At 40.6% G+C, this 24199-nt stretch overlaps 2 long non-coding RNA genes across 3 annotated transcripts in view; both read right to left on the bottom strand.

The window, feature by feature from the left end:
- The window catches only part of LOC139052163 (uncharacterized), a 63688-nt gene that overhangs the window by 32652 nt on the left and 6837 nt on the right, over positions 1 to 24199 (bottom strand). For both annotated transcript variants that reach the window (XR_011509750.1, XR_011509751.1), the window contains exon 2: positions 6044 to 6175. This is a non-coding gene — a long non-coding RNA (uncharacterized lncRNA). The remainder of the gene's footprint in view (positions 1 to 6043; positions 6176 to 24199) is intronic.
- On the bottom strand, positions 14195 to 24190 carry LOC139052161 (uncharacterized). The gene is made up of 4 exons (XR_011509748.1): positions 23908 to 24190; positions 22645 to 22698; positions 21394 to 21584; positions 14195 to 20096 (listed from the first exon to the last, which is right to left on the bottom strand). It is a non-coding gene; the product is annotated as an uncharacterized lncRNA (long non-coding RNA).

Here is a 24199-nt window from a genome sequence, read left to right as displayed (position 1 = left end):
GCTAAGTCAATGGCATCAGATGTCCACAATTTCAGATTGCCAACTGTAGCTGGCAAAATTAGATGTTTGCGTAATATTTTGTTTGAGATAAGTGAGTGATAGTTGTCGAAATGGCATGGTGAAGTAACATTTTCCTTAAACTACATAATAAAAGATGAGTAATATGAGATGCCATCAAAGGGCTTTAGACTTGCTTTAGCTATTCGCTGTCTGGAAGTTGCTCACAAGACCTTACAGTCATTTTCATCGCTTGTTACAAAATGAATGCATTTTGATTTTCCAACACGATAGAAAATGTTACATTACCTTGCAACAGAGTTCAGTTTTGTTGGAAAGCTCTATGGACTCTTTTGAATTAAGCACATCCTATTTAACCATGCTTGCTTTTGTTAAGTTATTACGTGATGTTGTGCCACATTTTTATGCTTTGTTATGATGTGTGCTGTGAGCAAAAGTGATATATACAGATTTTTTTCATGTATAGTATGCTTTTGTACACTTCTGCGATGCCTGTAAATAATAAAGAGCATTATATGTCTGGTTCCTTGAGTAATCGCTGCTTGGGGGAGTAGCATACAGGTTCACGAGTGGCCCCTCATATTATCACAAGCAATACATTGGAATCATGGGGTGGCACAGAACATGCGTTTCATTATCTCTTCATTTGCTTATCCACGTCTGCAAATCTGAAAATTGGTACAGCAACACTGTGTGGCCAACAGCAGTCAGCAATTGCATGCTAGATCTAACTTGCAAAATATAGGTCTATTGGGTAATATATTATAAGTCCAAACAGTGTGACATATTTCAAATGAGCTTTTTCCTATGAGGACGAAAACACGTTTCTTATTCAACAATCACTTAGTGAAATAGCTAGGGTAATTGAAATGTACACTTGCAGCATGCTAACAAACATCATTAAACAGCATTGCACTTGTATCAATACAAGCAGGGGGCTTGTAAATCTGCATATAGACACTTACATTTAATAAGATACAAGCAGTGCAATAGAGTGAGAGGTGTATTTTCTTTCATATTGTAGCAGACGGCTATCCTGACTCCCTTTAGGATAGGATGCATGCTCATACTGTAACGAGTGTGACCTAGCTGATCCTCGGGCAACAATCACGATGGTTGTCAGTAATTTGCAGATAGTTGCTGTTGCTTTGTTGCAGTGTGCCTGTACTCTATCCTAATTTACACCTCTGGAATATTAAGAAAACATGGATGCCTGTTGAGAAAATGTAGAGCAGAAAAACATGGACAGACAAAAGAAACTAGATGACAAACAAGCATTCGTATCATTCTTTCTGTCTGTGTTTTCTCTGCTCAGTTTGTCAACATGTGGAACAACAAGCCCAAACAGCCACAAGCTGAAGAACGCCTGGCTTTCGTCATTCCATCTAATACCTGGTGTCACAGAGCCACTTTCGATTGCAATCAAGCCTGATATGGATCAAATTTGATTGAAATTGACAGTGACAGCTGATAACACTGTCCAATTATGTGATCCTCATGGAGTTTCAGGTGTTGCAGGTCCAAGGGACTTGTCAAATTTGTCTAATGTGCTGTAAAAATTTCAACATAAAACATTTTTTAAAGGAAAATATTTCGTTTGTCATTGTGAATAGGGCCGTTATCATCAGCTGATTGTATGACACTGTTCTCGACATATTCTTGCTCCTCATTATTATTCGCTCTATTATGCTATTCCTTCATTCTCTCAATTTTCTGTTTCATTTCTATATGATTTCAGTAGTCTTCAGTATGTAAACAATTGTCCTAAAAAAATTCAATGTTACTTATAGTGCTTGGATTCACACTAACCTTTGGCTAAGCATCGAGACACTGTATCAAACAAATGGTAGTCAGCCTATGATCGCGATAAAGAGGCTCGAACGCGATGCGCGTATTATTGATCCTAATGGAGCAAGATCACGATTGAAAGTGACCATGTGGTACCGGTGTAATCGGAACGGGAAAATACAACGAGAAATCAATTGGAAAGCATTCAACGGAAAAATCATTGGCTGTGCACAACGGAAATTCCGTTGAACTCTCGTTGTGGTGAGTCAACTGGTGTTGAAATTCCATGTACTTTGACTTGACTCAATTATAGTACAACAAATGGACAATGGAAATTCAACACCCATTTTCGTAAGGGACTACAGCTACACTTGCGTTAGACACTGATGCGGAGGGTATTCCTCGCAAAGTGTCACGCGATGGCACTTTTACTTTCATTGAGGCCGTTACTTGAGGTATAAGAAGGCCTCTTTACGTCAAGAGGAAGCGCGCAGAGTGGATCTGGAGAAATATTATTCAAGCTTGGTTTACGATGGCACTCAACGGGGACAAGACGCTCGGTTCAAAGCGCTTGATGAAACGATTGGATAAGCGCTCTGCATGTAGAATCATGCTCAGCCACATTTTCCCTTCGGGGTGGCGGGGTTTTACTAAGTGCATGAAATATGTTCCTCACTAAAAGGCTTGTTGGGCTTACGGATAAAGTTACAAGCGACAGATTTTTGTATGTGTTGTGACAACGTGAAAAGATACTTTCAGTTTCGCCGTCATCAGTGGCTAACTGTATGTCATGAGTGTGCGCGTGCTTTGCTGGTGCTAGCAAAACCAAAGAGAGGCTTGTTATTAACTTGGCAGTATACTCTAAGCTTACCTACGTCGTTTGACAATTGGAGAAGTATAAATAGTTTCAAAGCAAGTGCTTAGGTTAGCAATCTGCTGAGATTTTGCTACCGTCATTTACTCACTTGGGCACCACGCCTGCTGGCAGTGCATCGTGAGCCGAGGCTTCGGTCGCCATAGCAATTACATGGACACTCCAGGCGCATTTTTTGCCGTTGGCATCGCCGTAATGTTCCGTATAAAGTCCAAGGGCGATAACACCGTCATGGTGTGCCGTATGCTGTATGTGCGAGGGAAAGCACGCGAGGGAAGCCGATGATCGGGGCTGAATATAGCACGCACGAGGGAGGAACGCGGGTAGCAAGTTCTCCGTCATACGAAAGGCCGTGGGGGGAGGCAAAAGAGGTGGGGGGGCGGAGTTGGACTCCAGCAGCAACTGTGTATATCGTGACCGGATGCAAGGGCAACTGACAATCACGGCTCGATCGCGCGCGCAAAACCGACATGCAATGCTGGAGGGAGGGAGGGGGGGAGCCTTCTACTCCGCTATCAATGCGTGCTTTGCGCGGCGGCGCGTGGTTGCACGCGCGATATCTTGACAGCTATCTCCCGACGGCTCATGCTTTCGTGCGCGCTGTTTTCTCGCCGCTGTTTGCGTTGAAGTGATACACAGCACGAATGTCACTTCGCTCACTGCTGCTGCCGCATTTGCTCATGCCCCAGGGTTTGGACAGTGAGTGTCCGCGGTCATCGAGTGTGATTTTTGCATGTTTGCCTGTGCGCGCTGACACTATGCTTCTTAATTCAGTTAGTAAGTGAATGCTTCCAAGCTTACATGGCCGCATATAAATATCTACTAATTTGCTATCGCAATCGATACTCGCCTTTCGGGTGAAACTGCGACTTTTTAAATGGCCGCTTTGAGTGCACTGTATTATGTGCTAAAATTGTGGAATGTGCGTCGTCATCATTATCGATACCAGCCTATCTTGATGTCCACCGGCCAGACGAAGGCGTCTGCCAGAGCTCTCCATTTACCCTTGTCTCCCACTAGTCGATTCCAGTTAGGCCTGTGGAGTTCCTAATTTCATGACGCCGCCTAATTTTCCGTCGTCCTCGACTGCACTTACCTGCTCTAGGCGCCCATTCTGTAGTTGTAACAGACCCGCAGTTATCTGTCCCACGCATTACATGGCCTGCTCAGCTGCATCTTTCACTGTTACTGTCAACTATAACATTGGTTATCCAAGTTCACACTCTGATCCACACCACTGTCTTCCTCTGTCTCAAAGGGCCCCTGAAAATGCTCGGAAAAAATTTGTCGACGTTTGGACGGATGGGCGGTGGAGTTAACGAAAACATCTTCATCTTACGACTGCTGTGAGGAAGGGACTTTAGCGTAAACGTGAGCGGCCTGAGTGGCTTGCACGGGGCAGCTACCTGGTGGCGCAGAAGTTAACCCCGCAAATGCAGACCTACTATTGCTGTAACCAAGTGTAAAACATTTTAAGGCAAATGCCTTAAATGGGTCGTTGCACAATGACCTTGAAAAAAAAAATGCAGCGTCTAGTAGAGCGGCAAGGAAAAGAAACCACGTGAACTTCTCCGAGTGAGCGGTGGAGGGAGAGCGGAACGAGGGACGCGCACACACAGAAAAACTAACGAAGTTTAAGGGGCTTTAAAAGAGACAGGTGTTGTGTCACTGTCGTCAAGCGGCGGCCGTGGTTGTGGTGACAGGCAACTGCGAAGCGAGAGAGACGGCGATGGAGGACGCTCGCCCGGGGCATAGCAGATTCCGCGGTAGACCTCGAAAGTACGCTACGGCCGAGGATGCTCGCCAAGCGAAAAAGCAGGTACGACATGTGAATCGGCGGGAGCGAGGCCTTCGACCAGGAGCGCTGGTTTCCCCTGCTGAGACAATCCAAAATAATTGTGTTCTGCTTACGTTATGCATTAACTATTACTGCTAGGGCGCTCACCAGTGTCATCCATAACAATTTCCTCATAGACCCAAAGAACGGCTAATGAGAGACATCCGATTTGTCATGAAAGACGACCTTGAACGACAGTAATTTCGTTCAGATACTAGACTATGTTACCCGCACGCGAAGTCCTAGTGACCTGATAATCTCAGTTTTTTGCTATACTATCATGGGGGGCAAATGTTGTACTATATACTTGTGACGGAACAATTTATGTGGTGAGAAAGCAATATGAAATTTATGACGTTACCCTTATGTATTACTACTGGAGTTCCGGCATCATGGATAGTTAGAAACTTCGTTTTTTTTTCTCCTAAACATACAGCATTTCTTGTGGGAAAATATTCAAAATAGAGATATGAAATTATATATGAAACTCTAAAGGGCCGGAAATCCTAAAGCAAATGTAATTGAGAGCTCGTCATTTTCTCTCCAGAGTAATCAGCCTGTTTAAAATAAAATAAATGAAACAAACATAGGAGTGCATATACTGTGGGTATTTATAAGCTATCCTTTGACATCTGTACATGTTCATCATCATGTGGGTTTAATACGGGGTTCTGCTTCATCATCGCTTGTGGGCCTGGTTCTCGAGTGTGATCTGTGCTGTGGGGGTGGTCGGTTCGCCGCTTCTTTGGCGCCGAATAAAATTCATAATAACTGCTGCGTCACGTCATCAACAACATATGTGCCCTTTTCCTATACTGCCCTACACAGAAAGCTGAAAAAGAAAACGTTTGAACACACCCTATACCTGCAAATAAAGAACTCAAATAAGAGCTCTTGGAGTTGAGTGCCCTGATAACTATAGTTTTGAAGCCAGCTGAAGGAAAACTTTGTGGATGACACATTGATCATCAGACTCCACAGCAGCCTGGATGTAACAGCATGCGCCATCACAAATTAGAAGAATTTCTAAGCATCTTCTTGCCGAATTTAGAAGTCTCAGTATGTTAAAGGGAAAACCAATTCGTTGAAAAAGTAGGTACTGTTTCCATTTAGAAATTCTTAATCGCTTACTGACTGAACAATTTCGCTATACTATCATGGGGGGGGGGGGAAAGATTGTACTATTTACTTGTGACGTAACAACCCATGTGTAGAGAACGCTTACTGACTTCACATTACCCATATGATACCATCACGTAAGAAAGTATGGAATATTCTATCAGTCCCATAACTGCCCATGTATAGCAATAGTGTTCCGCAATATGTGGCCTTACACTTACGTACAATTGGTGGAGTTGAAGCATGAAGGATGCCAGAAAGCTAGCCCTTCATTCTCTGGCGACATCATTATGCATTTTTAAGCCTAATGAATGAATACTGAATTATTAGTAGTTTGTTTGGAAAGTATAAAATGACTCCATCTATTGTGCATCTTCACCAAGCTGGAAAATACAATTTAAACTTACCACAGGGCTGAAAACCATGAACTCCAAAGAAAGCTGTTGCACCTCATTGCTGAATTTTGTGATCGTTTCATCAGTTTCTGTCTTTGGCAACCTCATGTGAGCTTCATACAATCAGTCTCTAAGAATCCGTATCTGTGGGGGTAATAAAAGGAGATCGGCTGGTCAATTGTTGAATACTCGAGCCGGCTCATGTGCTGTATTAGCAGGAGGCATGGACATTAAAACAAAGCAAGTTTACTGTGATACGAGGCGCTGCAGCAGGTAACAGCTCCGTAGAGGCTGATCAATATCACAACTAAATGGACCGTCTTTGCTTTATCCAGAATTGCTTGTTGTACGGGGATAGATTCCAGAAAATATATCGTAGAATAGAGAACAACTATTCTCCTTTCTACTGGTGAATAATTGGATATTTAGTTATCGCATAATCCTGAGCGAATACGCTCAAAGGTGGAGAGGTGGAACCCACGGCCAAAAGAATTCGACCATGAGAAAAAGCAGTAAGATGGACAAAAATACACTAAAAGTGAACGATGCATATTCATAAAAAACTCCACGAGATATATCAAGCACAAGAAAAAACCTTAAAGGAAAATAGGCAACACACAACTTTAACAACATAGCACATGACAGATAATGCATTCTTACGGCTAAATCGCTAATCAGGGGCAAGGAAAGGAGAATAATGGGGCGATGGATTGGCATCTTTGATTCTGTTGGAGAAATAAGAAGACTCAAACGTTCGTAGGAGGAAAAATACGTTCAATAAAGTGTTACAAGTTCAACTTTTCAATTCATTGCTCAGGAGTCATCGCAGTCTGTTTACTTTATTACTGCTAGGGCACTCACCAGTGTCATCCATAACAATTTCATCATAGACCCAAAAAACAGATAATGAGAGAAATACGATTTGTATTAAGATGGACTTTGAACGAAAGTAATTGCGTTCAGAGACTAGACTATGTTACCCGCACGCGAAGTCCTAGTGACCTGATAATATCAGTTTTTTGCTATACTATCATGGGGGGAAATGTTGTACTATATACTTGTGACGGAACAATCTATGTGGTGAGAAAGCAATATGAAATTTATGATGTTACCCTTATGTAATACTACTGGAGTTCCGGCATCATGGATAGTTAGAAACTTCGTTTTTTCTCTCCTAAACATACAGCATTTTTTGTGGGCAATAATGAAAATAGAGATATGAAATTACATATGAAACTCTAAACGGCCGGAAATCCTAAAGCAAATGTAACTGAGAGCTTGCCATTTTCCCTCTAGAGTAATCAGCCTGTTTAAAGTAAAAGAAATAAAACAAATATAGGAGTGCATATACTGTGGGTATTTATAAGCCACCCTTTGTGATCTGTACATGTTCATCATCATGTGGGGTTCATACGGGGTTCTGCTTCATCATCGCTTGTGGGTCTGGTTCTCGAGTGTGATCTGTGCTGTGGGGGTGGTCGGTTCGCTGCTTCTTTGGCGCGGAATAAACTTCATGATAACTGCTGCATCACATCAACAACATATATGCCCTTTTCCTATACTGCCCTACACAGAAAGCTGAAAAAATACCGTTTGAACTTACCATAATCCTGCAAATAAAGAACTCTAATAAGAGCTCTTGGAGCTGAGTGCCTTGATAACAATAGTTTTTAGGCCAGCTGATGCAAAATACTGTGGATGACACATTTATCATCAGATTCCACAGAAGCCTGTATGTAGCAGCGTGCTCCATCACAAATTAGAAGAATTTCTAAGCATCTTTTTTGTCGAATTTTGAAGTCTCAGTTTGTTTAAAGCGAAAACCAATTCATTGAAAAATTTGGCACTGTTTCCATCCAGAAATTCTTAATCGCCTACTGACTTCACATTACCCATATAATGCCACCACGTAGGAAAGTATGGACTATTCTATCAGTCCCATAACTGCCCATGTATAGCGATAGTGCTCCGAAATATCTGGCCTTACACTTACGTACAATTGGTGGAGTTGAAACATGAAAGATGACAGAAAGGTAGCCCTTCATTCTCTGGCGACGTCATTATGCATTTTAGGCCTAATGAATGAATACTGAATTGTTAGTAGTTTGTTTGGAAGTTATAAAACGCCTCCATCTGTTGTGTACCTTCACCAAGCTGGAAAATACCATTTAAACTTGCCCCAGGGTTGGAAACCATGAACTCCAAGGAAAGTTGTTGAACTTCATTTCTGAATTTTCTGATCGTTTCAATCGGTTTCTGTCTTCGGCAACCTCATGTGAGCTTCATACAATCAGTCTCTAAGAATCCGTATCTGTGACGGTAATAATGGGAGATCAGCTGGTCAATTGTAAAATACTCGCGCCGGATCATGTGCTGTATATGCAGAAGGTAAGGACATTGAAACAAAGCAAGTTTAGTGTGATACTAGGCGCTCTCGACAGGCACCACCTCCGTAGATGCTGAGCGATATAAAAAAAAATGGACCGTCTTTGCTTGATCCAGAATCACTTGTTCTACAGAGATACATTCCAGAAAATATATCATAGAATAGAGTACATCTATATTCGTTTCTACTGGTGAGTAATTGGACATTTAGTTATCACATAAGGCTGACCGAATATGGTCACAGGTGGAGAGGTGGAACACACGGCCAAACGAATTCGACCATGAGAAACAGCCGTAAGATGGAGAAAAATTACCTAAAAGTGAACGATGCATATTTATAAAAAAACTCAACGAGATTTATCAAGCATAAGAAAAAACCTTAAAGGAAAATAGGCAACACAAAACTTTAACAACATAGCACATAACATATAATGCATTCTGTCGGCTAAATCACTAATCAGGGGCAAGCAAAGGAGAATAATGCGGCGATGGATTGGCATCTTTGATCCTGTTGGAGAAAAAAGAAGACTCAAACGTTCGTAGGAGGAAAAATACGTTCAATAAAGTGTTGCAAGTTCAACTTTTCAATTCATTCCTCAGGTGTCATCGCAGTCTATGCTTACTTTATTACTGCTAGGGCGCTCACCAGTGTCATCCACAACAATTTCATCATATACTCAGAGAACAGATAATGACAGACATCCGATTTGTAATAAAATGGACTTTGAACGAAGGTAATTGCGTGCAGAAACTAGACTATGTTACCCGCACGCGAAGTCTTAGTGACCTGATGATCTCAAGTTTTTGCTATACTATAATGAGGGGGGGGGGGAATGTTCTACTATTTACTTGTGACGGAGCAGCCCATGTCGTGAGAAAGAAATATGAAATTTATGATGTTACCCATACATATTACTACTGGAGTTCCGTCATCATGGATAGTTAGAAACTTCGTTTTTTCTCTCTTAAATATAGAGCATTATTTGTGGGAAAAATGAAAATAGAGATAGGAAATATAGGAAGCTCTAAACGGCCGGAAATCCTAAAGCAAATGTAGCTGAGAGCCTGCCATTTTTTCTCTAGAGTAATCAGCCTTTTTAAAATAAAATAAATTAAACAAACATAGGAGTGCATATACTGTGGGTATTTATAAGCTTTTCTTCGTCATCTGTACATGTCCATCATCATGTGGGGTTCACGCGGGGTTCTGCTTCATCATCGCTTGTGGGGCTGGTTCTCGAGTGTGATCCGTGCTGCGCGGGTGGTCGGTTCGCATCTTCTTTGACGCAGAATAAACATCATGATAACAGCTGTGTCACATCATCAACAACATATTTGCCCTTTTCCTATAGTGGCCTACACAGAAAGCTGAAAAAATAACGTTTGAACTCACCATATTCCTACAAATAAAGAACTCTAATAGGAGCTCTTGGAGCTGAGTGCCTTAATAACAATAGTTTTTAAGCCAGCTGAAGCAAAATTCTGTGGATGACACATTGATCATCAGATTCCACAGCACCCTGGATGTAGCAGGATGCGCCATCACAAATAAGAAGAATTTCTAAGCATCTTCTTGCCGAATTTAGAAGTCTCAGTTTGTTTAAAGTGAAAACCAATTCGTTGAAAAAGTAAGCACTGTTTCCATCTAGAAATTCTTAATCGCTTACTGACTGAACAATTTTGCTATACTTTCATGGCGGGGAAAGGTTGTACTATTTACTTGTGATGTAACATCCCATGTGTAGAGAATGCTTACTGACTTCACATTACCCGCATAATGCCATCACGTATGAAAGTATGGACTATTCTATCAGTCCCATACCTGCCCATGTATAGCGATAGTGCTCCGAAATATGTGGCCTTACACTTACGTACAATTGGTGGAGTTGAAACATGAAAGATGACAGAAAGCTAGCCCTTTATTCTCTGGCGACATCATTATGCATTTTTAAGCCTAATTAATAAATACTGAACTATTACTAGTTTGCTTGGAAGTCATAAAATGCCTCCATCCATTGTGTATCTTCGCCAATCTGGAAAATACCATTTAAATTTGCCACAGGGATGGAAACCAAGAACTCCAAGGAATGTTGCTGAACCTCATTGGTGAATTTCCTGTTCGTTTCAATCGGTGTCTGTCTTCGGCAACCTCATGTGAGCTTCATACAATCAGTCTCTAAGAATCCGTATCTGTGGGGGTAACAAAGGGAGATCAGCTGGTCAATTGTTAAATATTCGGGCCGGATCATGGGCTGTATATGCAGAAGGCAAGGACATTAAAACAAAGCAAGTTTACTGTGATACTAGGGGCTCTCAACAGGCACCACCTCCGTAGATGCTGAGCGATATCACAAACAAATGGACCGTCTTTGCTTGATCCAGAATCACTTGTTGTGACGGGATATATTCCAGAAAATATATCATGGAATAGAGTACATCTATAATCCTTTCTACTGGTGAATAATTGGACATTTAGTTATCACATAAGGCTGACCGAATACGGTCAAAGGTGGAGAGGTGGAACACACGGCCAAAAGAATTCGACCATGAGAAAAAGTAGTAAGATGGACAAAAATAAACTAAAAGTGAACGATGCATATTCTTAAAAAACTCCACGAGATATATCAAGCACAAGAAAAAACCTTAAAGGAAAATAGGCAACGCACAACATTAACAACATAGCACATGACAGATAATGCATTCTTATGGCTTAATCGCTAATCAGGGGTAAGGAAAGAGAATCACGGGGCTATGGATTGGCATCTTTGATTCTGTTGGAGAAAAACGAAGACTCAAACGTTCGTAGGAGGAAGAAAAATACGTTCAATAAAGTGTTACAAGTTCAACTTTTCAATTCATTGCTCAGGAGTCATCGCAGTCTCATCATCATCATCATCATCATTACCAGCCTGGTTACGCCCATTGCAGGGCAAAGGCCTCTCCCCTATTTCTCCAACAACCCCGGTTATGTACTAATTGTGGCCACGCCGTCCCTGCAAACTTCTTAATCTCATCCGCCCACCTAACTTTCTGCCGCCCCCTGCTACGCTTCCCTTCCCTTGGGATCCAGTTCGTAACCCTTAATGACCATCGGTTATCTTCCCTCCTCATTTCCTGTCCTGCCCATGCCCATTTCTTTTTCTTGATTTCAACTAAGATGCCATTAACTCGCGTTTGTTCCCTGACCCAATCTGCTCTTTTCTTATCCCTTAACGTTACACCTAACATTCTTCTTTCCATAGCTCGTTGCGTCTTCCTCAATTTGAGTAGAACTCTTTTCGTAAGCCTCCAGGTTTCTGCCCCGTAGGTGAGTACTGGTAAGACACAGCTATTATATACTTTTCTCTTGAGGGATAATGGCAACCTGCTGTTCATGATCTGAGAATGCCTGCCAAACGCACCCCAGCCCATTCTTATTCTCCGAATTATTTCCATCTCATGATCCGGATCCGCCGTCACTAGCTGCCCCAAGTAGGTGTATTCCCTTACGACTTGCAGTGCCTCACTGCCTATTGTAAATTGCTGTTCTCTTCCGAGACTGTTAAACATTACTTTAGTTTTCTGCAGAATAATTTTTAGACCCACTCTTCTGCTTTGCCTCTCCAGGTCAGTGAGCATGCATTGCAATTGATCCCCTGAGAAGCATGGCAATATCATCAGCGAATAGCAAGTTACTAAGGTACTCTCCATTAACTTTTATCCCCAATTCTTCCCAATCCAGGTCTCTGAATACCTGCTGTAAACATGCTGTGAATAGCATTGGAAAGATCGTATCTCCCCACCTGACGCCTTTCTTTATTGCCATTTTGTTGCTTCCTTTATGGAGGACTACGGTGGCTGTGGAGCCGCTATAAATATATTTCAGTATTTTTACATATGGCTCGTCTACACCCTGATTCCGTAATGCCCCAATGACTGCTGAGGTTTCGATAGAATCAAACGCTATCTCGTAATCAATGAACGCTATATATAGGGGTTGGTTATATTCCGCACATTTCTCTATTACCTGATTGATAGTGTGAATATGATCTATTGCTGAGTAGACTTTACGGAATCCTGCCTGGTCCTTTGCTTGACAGAAGTCTAAGGTGTTCCTGATTTTATTTGCGATTACCTTAGTAAATAGTTTGTAGGCAACGGACAGTAAGTTGATCGCTCTATAATTTTTCAAGTCTTTGGCGTCTCCTTTCTTATGAATTAGGATTATGTTAGCGTTTTTCCAAGATTCCGGTACGCTCGAGGTCATGAGGCATTGCGTATACAGGGTGGCCAGTTTCTCTAGAACAATCTGTCCACCATACTTCAACAAATCTGCTGTTACCTGATCCTCCCCAGCTGCCTTCTCCCTTTGCATATCTCCCAAGGCTTTCTTTACTTCTTCCGGCGTTACCTTTGGGACTTTGAATTCCTCTAGACTATTTTCCCTTCCATTATCGTCGTGGGTGCCACTGGTACTATACACACTAAGAAAAAAAAAGAGTTTCCCTTACACTTTTCGAAGAGTCTTGACTCGTCACGTATACGACTCACTTTGTGGGAGACACCCGAACTCTCTTTTGGCAGAGAGTCCCGAGACCATCTGTGCTCAATACAAGGTGTTCGCGTGACTCTGCACACAATAGTCATGCATACTCTGTTGTAATAGTCGCCGATACCGTCTCAAAAGGGTTACAAGACTAGTGCTGAGGGAGTCCGTTAACAATTCTAAATGAGTCGAACGACTCAAGATAAAGTGTCACGTCAACACTGCAAGAATGATTCAGGTAACTATTCTAGATGAGTCTGATGACTCCACCATGTGTGTCAAGTTACCCTTAGTGTGTGGTGCCGGCCTCTTGCAAATGCTAGCGGCAAATGCGGCCTCTTGCAAGTCGTTTCACTCTTGGATGGCAGTGTCGAGCCGCTTTTCAAAATGTGTCAACAACTCTTGCTGTAAGTACACACGACTGCGGCTAGTTCTCAAGAAGACTACTATGAAAAGACAACATAGGATAACAAAGAATCCACAGTAAACTTGACAAAAAGCACATGGCAGGTTAGCAAGAAAAAGTTATTATTTCATCAATTTTTGTTACTGTCTTCTGGAAACCTCAAACGTTTAAGTCACCACAGAAGCACTATGAAAGCAAGACAGTTCTCTTTACCATTAAACTGGAATCAATAGCCAACTAAGCAAAACAGTCTTAAATAAATATCCAATATGTAGCCTGCAGCTGCATATGCATGACACTGCAATGCCACTCAGAACCATAAGGAGACCCCAAAATATTATGTAACTCATGTAGAAGGTTAATTCACCACCGCACAAGTCTCTTATAATATGTCAAAATATTCATAAGTTCAACCTATTTCCCTGTTCTAAAAGACTTAACTTACGACTTAACATTCTAAGCAAGCTACACATAACAAATAAGAGAGGCTGCACTTATGTACAAAGGAGACCCATATAATGAAGTGCAATAAAAACAATGTTCCAACTTAGATTACAATATCTATGCATTATGCTATGCTTGCTGAAAACAACTGGTTGGCAATTGATAATCCAGTCTAATAGTAAAAACAGCTGTCTTACCTTATGGTACTCTTGTTGGCACTTTTTCCCACGATTTGTGCATCTTAGCGTGATGAAAATTGATCTGAAAAACACCACATTAAAAAGTTGTGCATCAATTTTATTCTGTCATACAACATGCAACAGTGTATAAAAACCTCATAACTGACAGAATTACAAAAATAAATACAGCAACACTCACACTGATCATTTATTTAAGTTGAGAATCACACTTTTGCAAGACTAAGTAAAATAGCTGACACAGACAATTTCACAGGTAGAAATAACCGCTAATACAAAACTTTCCATAATGCAAACATGTTGACAAAATAAGTAGCACAGGCAGCTGTATTTTGTTACGGCAAAGATAGCGCATGAATGATGAGTACAGGAGAGGAAGCAGAACACATAAACAAACTATACCCAGCTGCATGCACACAGCTGTAACAATACACATAGTGCACAAAGATCCAAAAGAAACAAAGAGGAAGATGTGAGGAAGGCTTCTTTTACTCATCACAAGTCATCCTGTAAGAGCACATTATGCACTGGCTGTAATCTATCCTCAGGACATACATGAATAAGTTACTTTAGGTGCCACATTTATAAATCACTCATACAATATTCTTGTGATTTTCCTTATTCCAATCTTTAGCTTAGCAAGCATGACTGAGTTACGTAAAGCCTCCCTACGGCTTGGCACATATACACAAAGAAGTGTTTCTATAAACACTGGAGGTCACGGACGGATGACGGACACATACCTCTTTTAATTCTTTTGTCTTTGTCATTATGATTACCTACCCCAGTACTCTTTTGTAGAGTGAAACACATCCAAATAACACACTGTGGGCAACCAAGTGTGAATACCTGTTCTCGATTTCTACCTTTCTCTGGTGTCCCGCTAAGGTAACAATGGCGCAAAGGATTGTCTTCCCAATGTATGCATTCCCATACAACAGGAGCAGATGATAAACCACATTAATGGTGCATGAAATAAAGCATCTGTGCTTGACTTTCCACTGCCGCTCCAATCTGGAGTGATCTTTTTTTTTGCTTTGTATACACTAGTACAGGTGCTACGTAGTCCCCTTGGAACCCAAAGCAATTCTCACACCACAGCAGGATGTCCATTTTTTTTAAATTCTAAGCAGAACTCTTGTTATAGGGGACAATTGCGAACTTATATTTTTGCTTTGTATCTTAATTATGTTGTTGACCTTTAAATTTAGCCACTTTACTACTTTTCTGCGGACAGGCCATTGCACCAATGCTAGGTTTTGAAAACACCAGAGCAGGGTAGAAAGCAAGAAGAGATATTTATAATTTGGGTGCCCTCTCTGCATTACATGGATATGTTTCAATGAACGATAAGACTACTTGGTAGATAAACATATAAAAGATAAGAGAATTAAGCTCAAAGCCTACCAAATTAGTAACTGGGAATTTCATATGCAAATTAAATTTCCTGTTTCCCAGTGATGAAACAGTTTTGAGAATATGTGCGAAGGCAACCAAGTGACTCATTCTCACGAAGAAAACAAAATAAAACAAGCAAGATTACAAGAACTTCGAACTTCCAACCTAAAGTAAGACACCTGACATGACTGATTTATGTATTTACTGAGCATTAATTAAAGCTAGCGCATAATGTGCTTGAACAAGATGACAAACAATGAGTTACTGTTGCTTTCTCTCTGGGGCATTTGGCTCTTCTGAACACATGCACATTGTATGGCACAGCTGCGTGGATGTAGCTGGGCATAGTTATGAGTCAGCATCACTCCGTTATTATGGTCCTTCACTATTATCGTTATAATTTATATTTGGCAAGCAGCCTAACTATCGGGTTGATCAGCTGTATTTTAAACAAAACATAGTGACAGATTTCCGTTTTTAGCTAACATAAGGAGGCGGGTACATCCTTTCAAATTTCGAGAAACAGCTGTGCAACAGAAAGTCTACGATGACCAGTACCTTTATTGTTAAGTGCCATGTACTAGATCTTTCTGTAATGAATACCTCTATTACCAAAAATTGTAGTCTGAAAAACTAATTGGAAAATATTTACAAAAGTGACAGATACTAGAACTGAATTACAATTGCAAATGTTTTCGTAAACAAGATCACAATAATTGAAGTTTTATTAATTTCAGCAAAATGGCTGACATCCTATTATTGAGGCTAGTCAGTGCTGAAGGTATTGTTAGTTTGTAGGATTCCTCAGACTGACAGCTCTGAAATATTTATCGCCATACTTGGTGGAACATGCTTTGCTGTTGCAGATATTACTTAGCCACAAAACATTTTGTAAGCTTTATGGGACAATTCTGTGTGGAAGATAAACCTATCTGATCATGTCTTTTTGGGTTGTGTATCTCGGAACTGGTGCTAGTCTGAGTTCTTACAAACTAGACGTTATTGAGTACGGTAATTATAATGCCTGCCACTGCTATAAATTTCTGTTAGCGAAAATTGTCGCATTGTCATGAAACAGTTATGTTCAATTTTTAGCGGCAGTGACTGCTGAAACACTCAGTACAAAGCACAAAACAAAGATATGGGGTCAAAATGTAAATGTCGAACAAAGTTATAGTCAATTCTTCATTTCACAGAACTGTCTTTTTTTCTGTTAGTATGCCAATGCCAATTGCACATACACAAACATTTGAGTATTGCACTTCTGGTAAATGCAGGAAATTTCAGTGTTTAACAGAACCCCTTGGGAAGACAGCCCAGAGTCTCTTCAACAAAAAGACTTGCGTTCAATTTGTGTTTCTATGTTGTAGGTCACTATAGCAAGGGGCATGTTTTGCTGATTGAATATTACTCGAAACAGTCTTATTATTCGTGCTAGAGGCTTGAAAAGAGAGCAAATTGTAGAGTTCTTCATGCAGATGTCATATATGTCATTAGTATTTCTTTAGCTGCTTCTTGAGTTATGTCCTACACAATGGGAAAATACACTGACCTTTGCGGGCACTTTCTTGTGTAAATTTTCACAAAAAGCAGTGTGCTGTAGCTACCTCAGCTCTTTGTAGACTGCAAAGTGCCGATATCTATTCAAAGAGCATGTAAAGTTACTAGAAGTATGCAAAATTAGTAGGCAGGCAGAGAGGCCTGCCTACTAATCTTGCATACTTCTCATGCTATTGTGAAAAAAAACTATTGAATATATTTCAAAAACATTTTCTCACAATAGCATGAGAATAACCTTATGCACTTATAGTTGTCCTATACTTCGAAATTTGGCATACGTACACTCCAAGATATGCAGAATGCTGATATCTAATTGAAATTTCAATCTGTAAAATATTCAATGTGGCCTGATATATTTTTGCATAGTTCCAGTAATTGTACAAGCCGTTTGGATAGGTATCACCACTTTGCAGTATACGAGTAGCTAAATAAGATACAGCATGAAGCTATTTCTGAAAATTTTATACACAGGAAAGTGCCCACAAAAATATTTTGCCACTGTGTAGGACATAACTGAATAACAGCAGCTACACAAAAATAAATGACAATTCAAATCTAATAAAACACTTTATGAATGACAGTATATTAAAATCTCTAGTACAAATATATAAAAGAGTTGTTTCGAAGAGTTAATAAGGGGGTGTCAGTGTATTCTACCAAAGTGTTAGAAAATGCCTTCAGGCATACCATGGGGAGCTTTATAAATAGCACACGCACGCATCTGCCTAAAAAAGCCCCATGCCCTGCTTGAATTCATTAGTCATTTTTGCATTCTGTTGTATGTCACCATTTGCATCCCTTAACATAGAGTGCACGAAACCAAAAACAGCCTATTACCGTATTTACTCGCATAATGACTGCGCTCCCGTAATGATCGCACTCCTAAATTTTGTCGTCAAAATTAGATTTTTTTTATTTCCCATGTAACGATTTCACCCCGAACTTGCCGCAGCGATGTGTCATGTGCCAAATCTAGCTAATAATGATCGCGCTTACCATCTGTCGACTGCTATGCGAACGACTCTTCAAGACAAACCAAGCAGACTGCATGCAAAAAACTTTCTTAAGCAGATGCCCCATTTCATTCCTTTCATCACTTTCTGCACTTCTACGACAAAAAAAAAAGCTACAACCAAACTTTCCTTTATTATGTGTAGGCTTTATAATGGTTGTGGTCAACAAAAACAACAAAAAAGGCGTCTTTCGATTCTTCTCATCTGCACTTGTGGGCACGCAACAAATCGCGAGCGGCAATGATAGCAGCCACGTTTACACTGATACGTTAGAAGTGTACCCTATTAATTCGCTGACGTTTGTAACGCAGCTAAGATATTCGCCCACCCTTAGCGGAAACGTGCCACATTAGGATAGTGGTGAAGACAAATGCCGCAGTTTCCGCAGCATGCCCACCATGTGTTCCTATGTCACTGGCAGAGCTAAGCGTGCCCATCTCTGTCCCCTCAAAGTGGGCATGGCTATGTTATTGCCGCAAACTTGCCGATGTTATTCATTACTAATATGGAAGAAACTGTTTTAATGCACTGTAATGTACTCACGAGAAGAAAAACGCATTCAGCGCGTTCGACTTGCTCTGCCGGCCACCATTTTTTTTCGTGTCCTGCACTACATACAGCAGCAGCCGCCTATTTGTTGACCTGTTGTCATCCCGTAGTAAATGCCAGATAATATATTTTTTTCTTTTTGCGGGAAATTTAACCAGCGTAATGATCGCACCCCTGAATTTGAGTCAATTTTTTTTTACAAAAAAGTGCGATCATTATGCGAGTAAATAGGGTAACACACTGAATTTTTAGCCTGTAAAGGGGTTTTATACAAATGGGGACAGCCAACTCTAGTGTGACAATAAACAAATATTTGTTCTCACAATATTGAAACCAGTCATAAAATATATCCTCATAAATTTGGAAATGAATAACTAAAGAACTTTGCTGATTGTCTAATTGGTGTCCTAAACAAGATCTTTTGATGTTTATAATTCCTAGTTTAATTCACTTTCTCTAGTAAATGGGCTCTGACTTAGACTACTCAGTGTAGGAGACTAACCCAGACCTGGAAGCCAATATTTAAATCTGAAATAAAGACATTCATCCCACGAACACGTCACTGCTATGTCATCAGATGCGTGCATCCATGGACATATAGTCTGTAAAATAATTTTTACATGATCTGTACTGTTACTCTTGTACTAATAAATTAGGAAATGCACTTGCAATTTAAAGCACTGCTGTAAACCTTTGTGTTTGAGAAATGCAATACTCAAAAGTGTAACACAACCAATGTGTGCATGAAACCTACGATGCCTTTGACATTCGTCAGTGTGGCAAATAGGCACTGAGAAATGCCAAGGGCATCATAGCTTTCTTGTTTGAAACCTTGTATGTGAGTACATTACTGGTATCTATGCAGTGAAAGGAAGTCGCATTATTATCAGACTTATGAGGGGAACTCATGTTTCTCTAGTTTAATATTTTCTTTTTTGTGCTCCTATATTCTTGACTTTTCCAAGAATAATGGGTTTTTGAAATAAGTACTCTATATTGCTCTTAAATTTTTCCTGCACAAGAGCCCATGTTAGGTTAGATTTCTTGAACACTTTGCAGTGCTGTAGATTACCAAAAGAAAGAAAAAAAATGCTGTTAGTTTGCATTTTAGCCTTCTGTATAACAAGTATGAACCTATCAATTACTTACACAAGTACGAAACAACTACGAAAAACTGGGCATAAAGACATACATTATAATACCAGGAATCGATGGTGAGAATTCTAATAGAAAGGAACCATTAAAAACTAGGCACTAAAGACACATATTAATCATAATAACACAAGTATTTGCTAAGAATTTGAAGAGACAAAGAATGTCTCTTCAAATCACTCCACCTCAACATTCATCCATGGTTCGATGAGTGACCACAGTTGGTGATGCTGTTTGGATAAGTTGCAGCTGAGGTGCAGCTGTGAAATAGGTGGAACATGTGGAGGGGTCACCAAAGGTTGCATGCTGGTTGCACAGCAGGTTGCCTTGATCTCCAGACTCACTCGACACTCATGCGTTGAGCTTGGTTATACGCCGTTTGCAAAAAGGCCTGGCCCGAGTGTGTGGTACGGCTTTGGTAAAATTTCGAGGCAACCTGAAAAACATAGATTGATATCTATAAGCACCACAATATTCTTCACCATAGGGCAAACCTGAAGTTTACCATCGGCACATAGCAGATAATGAAAACAGACACAAGCCACCAGACTTCAGGTATAAAAATGTGCAAAAGTGTAAATGAGTGTGAAGAGCTGCTTATAGGATGGAATGTTTCATTTTGTCTTTTGTAGATCAATAATAGTATCTTAACATAAAGTCAAGTTTACTTCGCCCTCCCTAAAAAAACTTACAATTATGGAGTTTTACTTGCTAAAACCACTTTCTGATCATGAGGCACGCCGTAGTGTAGGACTCCAGAAAGTTCGACCACCTGGTGTTCTTTAATGTGCACCTAAATCTAAGTACACGGGTGTTTTCGCATTTCAACCCTATCGAAATGCGGCCGCCGTGGCCGGGGTTCGATCACGCGCCCTCGTGCTCAGCAGCCCAACACCATAGCCACTGAGCAACCACGGAGGGCATGGCCCTCCCTATTTGTGTAAGTAGGCTATTCCATGCGAGCTGTACCAACCTGGCACACGACCAATTGAAATTTTTTTTTGAAAAATTGGAGGCCCTTCAATATAGCGCAAATGTTAATTTCAAGAAATACTTAACCTAAAAAGTTTTTTTACTGGCGCAAGCACTAAGTGAGATTTTGTGTAATGCACCAATCTATGCATCATAAAAGGCATAGCAGAAAAATTGGTTCCTTCATTAAGGGGGCCAAATTTTTCAGGACAATAAAGAGAGGCCTTACACCAAAAATTGAACTGCTTATTAGCCACTGCTCAGTTTATTATGGGTCATTAAAAATGGACAAAATGGCCTATTAACTTTATTTTCATGAATCTGGCTTACAGCAAAAGCTGCAAATTTATGTAATCCACATATTTAGGAGTTGTGCTGCATGCAAAAACTTGTTTCAGGAACATAAATTATGCAGCAGTGCACAGAGATGAGGATGAACTAGCAAAAAAAGTCAGTTTTGGTGTGTTTATTGGCATACTTACTATTGAGGCAGTCCTAGTAAATTTTTGCCCACTACCATGTATGAGTGTACACTGTATTGTTTTTAGATTGCTAAAGCTTTATCAGAGCAGTTTTTTGTTAAGCAAGAAAAAAAATTGTACAAGTGGCCTCCAACTGGTTTCAAAATTTGCAGCGCATTTCGTGTAATCCACATAGCCTTTTGGCGGCTAAGGCAAACTGCTTTGAAGTTAACTCTTTCATTGCTGAGTGGCCACAAGCCACTTCACTCAAAAAGTTGCCACTTAATCACATGTATTTACCTTAATCTTTCTGCCGGCTTCCAGCCTGCTTGGCATCATCACGAAGGCTGCCAACTCCCTAGTGGACGTAGTCAGGACACGGTGGTGGCAGGACGCAGTGGCAGGAGCCGCCAAAGGCTTCGAACTCTCTAGTGGACGTAGTCAGGACACAGTGGTGGTAGGATGCAGGGGCGGGAGCCAGCAGAGTGTACCTGCAGCAAATTTGCACAAATGCTCTTAGTCCTACCATGTCACAATTTACAAGAAAAATTCAGCTGTCTGTGTAACATGGATACCAATACAAATAAATGTAAACAGTTAGGTCCTACAACACAACTAGAACATCGACAAAGATAAATGGTACTTATGCTTATGAAAATCCAAGCAATGAAAAAAAAAGAATGTGCATCCGATTTGTGCATGGAAGCTCAGTGGAAACCCGAGCTCAATCCATCAAATGATCTGCTAGTCAACTGCAAGCCTCTTAAAATGTTATTGTATATTTTTACACGCACTATGTTAAGCTGCATTAAAACAAGTTCAGCATCTCTAAATATAAGTAATCACGAAGCAATTCAATTAATGAATTCAAGTGGTCGATAATGCAACAAAGTGCATGCTCTGGTGGAGCTGGCCAAACTGGGTAGTGACAAATAACAATGTGGTTCTCTACATCTTGTTTTTCTGGCTTTCGATATAGCATTAAAATACAAAAGAAATTTCACATTCTTGACATTTAACCCTGCTAATTTTTATTCCATAATGCATAATAGTGCAGCAAGAGCAATAATGCTGTCTTTTAATCATAAATAGTGATAGAACAAGAAATTTTACTGGAGCTAATGTTTTGACAAGAAAACTTATCTCCTTCTTTTTGTCGAAACATTGGCTCCAGCGATGCTCCTTGTTCTACTGCTCTTCATCATTTCAAGTCTCTGTCTTCCTGTGCACCTCTGTACTTTCAATGTTGTATCAATGAAATTGTAATAACGGAGAATTAGTAAATGTAGCTGATGAAGAACTTGGGCTTGTTGGTAGACAATGACAGAGTAACTGCGCAACATATAGATACGGACAAAGGAGGCTTATGTGTGCCGTCTCCTCCAGCCATGTTTCTCCTTTGGACAATTACTCTATCTCGATGTAAAAGTATTACCCTTTGCACAATAATGCAGAAATGAATAAAGGCCAGGAAAGTGGACACAAAAATTACAACAAATAGCATCATATGCTAATGAGATATGCGAAAGTGCCTGCTACGATCTGTCTCACCCATAACGTGCTGGATAAGATGGTGTCTTCTGGATGTTGGCATTTCTTGAATACCTAAAATAAAGTACTTTTCAAAATTACAAAAATACACAGAACAGCAGTAGCAGAGGAGATAACGCATTGTTTAGTAAAAGAAAGTAAGCTAATCTCTGATGCAGTGCAGACGAAATTTACTTTATTAAATTAGTAGAATAATACACCACACTTCATTTCATTCAATGCTGTGAGCGTTTCTTGGTACAAGAAAGAAAGGTATTTCTGCATGAAAACAGTAAAATAATCATAGCCTTCTACTTTTACAAATTATGCGACAGTGACTAAGCCAACTACAGCAGTATATACTTAAAATTGTCATATGCACATTACAATAGCCAAGACAGGATAAACTTGGGTTTATATGCAGATCACCAGGAGGTACCACTTTGCAATCAATTCATTTCTGCTTGACAAATATCTGCACTAACATAAGACTACTAATAAAAAGACCCTCTTTTTCATAAAACACCGGACTCAAAATAGAAAATCCAGTAGGAATACCACAACTTCTGTGCATAACACAGCCAGGTTTTGTACGCCTAGTAGGATTTACTATATAAAGGTTGCAGCAAATTGATGCTTTTAAATATTTACCACCATGAAAATAAAGATTACACAAAAATAATAACATTATACATCGGCTTAGATTGTCAGCTAACGTGTTTTGTGTTTTCTACTTACAGCCAAATGCACATAAATTTTTTTTCTATTTCAGCGCTTTTAAAGCGCTGTGTCTGTTCGCTTGTGCATGCAGCCACTTTACTGCTCTTAAGATATCTGTGCTGCCACATCGCCTGACACTGCCATACAGCGTTGTAGCGCTTTTATTATTCGCGGTAATATACCTAAAGCGCTAGTAAATCTTCAGAATACACAAGCTGTCTTTTCGACTACCTGTCTTCGCCAGCGAAAGTCACACTGGTGCTAGTACTGTATCTACACTTCAAGTTACGCAGTACTTGATATTATACGGATTTTTCGATGCGACAGGCCACTCGTCACCGGAGTCGTTAAGAACGGTGTTTCTCCTGGCAGTACAGCTTTGCAATAATTTCAGATGCTCTCCTGAGGCTTCCGTCTGCCAGTAGTATTTTCGCATACATACGCGCACGCATGCCGAAGAAACGTCTGTGAACTGCCAAGAGAAACATGGCGCAAAATGTAGCCATACCGGAAGGGCCGAGTCCGCGCCGTTTGTAAACTCGGAACAAAAGCTGATATGCTTACCTGAGACTTTAAGAGAAATATGGCACAGGTCACAGGTCCCCGCTGTTAGTGGTTTGGATGCATCTGGTCGTCTCTGTCCGTTGCGATCTCCCATATCACAATGAAAGATGCAGTGCAAACCGAAAGACGAAATCGGCGATACGCTGCTGCTGGCGGCGGTCCCCTCGTCGCAATCACACAGCACGGACAGAAGCTCCCACCGTAACTTGCCGCAACGCTTGGTTGCAGTCGCCCCTAACGCAGCGATTTCAGAACCACTCAACGACAACGCACTCGAGCGTGATACAGCGCA

Source organism: Dermacentor albipictus, unplaced genomic scaffold, assembly GCF_038994185.2.
Source record: "Dermacentor albipictus isolate Rhodes 1998 colony unplaced genomic scaffold, USDA_Dalb.pri_finalv2 scaffold_19, whole genome shotgun sequence".
Lineage (NCBI taxonomy): Eukaryota > Metazoa > Arthropoda > Arachnida > Ixodida > Ixodidae > Dermacentor > Dermacentor albipictus.
This window is presented reverse-complemented; position numbering and strand designations above follow the sequence as displayed.